We start from the raw sequence: 3,049 nt of genomic DNA on the forward strand, positions 1-3,049 counted from the left end.
CCGCAACAAACCCATGCTGGCTACCCCTTAGGATGTTAGCCTGGGCCAGTCCCTCAAGGATGGCCTCCTTAATAAACTTTTCTAAGACCGTCCCCAGGACAGAAGTCAGGCTGATGGGCCTGTAGTTAGCCGTGTCCTTTGTTAATGCCCGGGCGAGGGCTGTTCTAGCACGTTCCCAGTGGTTTTAGCAAGTGCGGGGGGTTCAGCCTGGTAAAACTGATTATGTGGACAAGGGGAGTGAGATTTTTCTGTGCATCCTGCTCCGCTCACCTTTGCTCAGCAGAGATGCTTGTTCCCCTTGCGCGTGTAGGAATTGCTGTCACAACCTCTCTTCGCCGATCCGCGTGCGATCCGCCGCCACGTGTTCGCATGTCCTTTGCTCTCACGTCACTCAATTCAGCCAAGCGAGCGCGTTGTTGTTCTCGACGTACCATCCGTATCCTGGTCCCCGTTCTCGGCTTCGTTATCTGAACGTTGCGCTAGTGCAAACAGCTTTGCGTAGAAACTTGGACCCATTTCTTCCCGCTTTGCACAAGGCGTTGTTTGGCTCCGAACTCCTTCGCTCCTGAGAGAGAGGAGCTTAGCTTCCCTGACGGGAGGGCACTTGCTTTGGGTTTCCACTTGTCCTGTGTGTTAGCAAAATACGTGGGCTCCCTGCCACGGTAGGGAGGCCTGGAAGCCTGCTACGTTCAGATGAGGGCAGAGATATGGGAAAAACTCAAAGAGCAGTCGCTGGGGCTGTTGGGTGTAAAGCAGAGCAATTTTTTAGACGACAGAAAAGGAAACGGGCAATAGACAGCTGACAGTTCAGGCACCGGGACATTTGTGTGACAATGAGAAGACCTGGAGTCGAGTCCCCGCTCCGCTGTCGTTCTTTTGCATGGTTTGAGCAACTCACTTTGTCCCTGTTTCCACCTTTAAATGAGGGGTCATTAATGAGGGGTCATTATTGTGAGGATAAGGTTACTGCTTAAGTATCAGCCGTATAATTACGGTAGACAGGAGAGGGTCTTGAGTTAGTGGCATTAACTGGGGACTGCAGAGTACTAGTAAGGCCTCGTTATCCCCGAGCGCTGAGCTGCACATGACCATCTAGGTGCACGGCTTGCAACGCGGTTGTGAGGTGCTCCAGGATCCCCAGGACGAGCCTGGCCAAACCTGAACAAAACACAGCGGCGTTCCTCGAACGGGAGCTTGCAGTGACTTCTGGAGAGCGGCGTAGGAGGGCATAATGGGAAAGACAAGGGAAAGGGGAAATACGAAGCGAGGGAAAGGAGTAATGAAGAAAAATAAGGAATGATTTTACAGTGTCTTTCAGCAAGGTGCCAGCGTGGCCATTGTGACTTACAGCGCTGCAGTCTTATGGCGTGTATCTGGAGTTTTAGGGGCTCACCAATTTGAAACGCTTCACAAATGGGGTATGGGACCCCAAGAGTCACAGAAGTGCTGGCATGGGAAACCAGCCTTGCACAACCTCTGACCCCACGCGGGGCAGGAGGAGAACGGCCCGCCGGTCGACGGGACGAGGGAAAGAGCCAGTAGGGACTGTTTGGGAGACCCGGGCTTTTCTCCCGCTGACTTCCTGACAAGGCCTCGGACAAGTTTCTTGGCCTTTTCTATTCAAAAGGGGCCTGAGGCTTGAGCACCCATTTCGTATTGCCCGGTTTGAGCCGCCCCCCGGCTGGTGTGCGACGGTGCTCGGCGCCTCCAGAAACGATGAAACTCTGAAACTCACGGCTGCCGGGATCGGTATTTTCCTTTTAATGTCCGTGCGTGGTTGAGTCGTGCTTGAGCAAACCGGGAGCTCGAGGCGATGAGATCGTTGTGCCCAGTCACGGTAAAACCTGGTGAACTGCACCTGAAGGTAGCGAAGTGAAAGAAGTTAAGCGTTGTCAGGTCATGCTGGAGGTCCTGCGAATAGAAATAGCTTTGGAAATCATCTTAGCCGCGGTGATGTCCTGTTCTGCGAGCATCCCAGCAACAGCGGTAGGCTGCCAGTTCGGCGCGCCACGTGTAGGTCGGTTTAGCTGTGCTGGCCGGGCCGTGCTGATAGGTGTCGGGCCTGTGTGCGAACTACGTAAAATCTGCGTCTCTTCCAGCGCAATGCGAATCTCCGCGGAGAGTTTACATTTTCCAAAGCCAGGCGCCGCACGGGGAATACGCGCGAACCGTGCAGCGAAGATGGATGCTCCTGGAGCGAGTGCGTGGTGGGAGCTTGAAACGAAGTGGGATCCCGTAGCTGGTTTGATGCCATCCTGCATCACCCGCGCAGGCCCGTAACGCTGCGTGCCGAGTGCCGATAGCAGCGCTGGCGTGACTGCTCCAGCCTCACCTGGGGGACTGCCTGGCTGTCTGCTAATCAGTCCGTTGCTACCCGCCTCCCTCGTTTCTTTTCCAGATCCTGGGGGGAAGAAAACATTGTCGTTTGCTTTGTGTCCTGATACTTATTTATTACCCGGCCAGCAGCAGATCCAGGCAGTCGTTTGCCCTTGTTTGACTTAGCTTTGCATCTTATTCTTGTGGGGGAGAGCATATTGATTATTCCTCCGTCGCTTTGAAATAAAATATATGGTTCTCATAAACGGAGGAAGCAGGCTGAGAGCACAGTCAGGCTGAATTAACTCCCAGCCATCTCACTCCTTGGGTGCTAAATAGCAAGTGGAATATATCATGGGGAGGCAGGGCCCAAGCTTTTTTGGGATGCACGTTTGCTCTGTGCATCCATTATGCAGTACGACTAAGGTGGAGGACTTGATCCGTTTAGCTGCGGTCCCTGATGGGAGCTCGGCTGAGCACGAGACTCGATCAAGCGCCGGGCCCAGCTCGAGCGGGCGGTGCTACAAGCGCGATCCACGGAAGAGAGGTTTTGTACGTCTGTAAGCGGCTTATGGAAACGGGCTCATCCATTCGTGCCTAAGGACGGGCGGCACTGCCTCTCAGTTAGTGGGCTCGGCAAGGTCTCCGGCATACGCTGCAAACGGCCTCCAACAAGCGGGCAGCGCTTGTTGGAGGGCTACAGCCGCGCTGCGGCGGTGCTGGTACAATTGAG

Source organism: Crocodylus porosus, unplaced genomic scaffold, assembly GCF_001723895.1.
Source record: "Crocodylus porosus isolate Cpor-Errol unplaced genomic scaffold, CroPor_comp1, whole genome shotgun sequence".
Classification (NCBI taxonomy): domain Eukaryota; kingdom Metazoa; phylum Chordata; order Crocodylia; family Crocodylidae; genus Crocodylus; species Crocodylus porosus.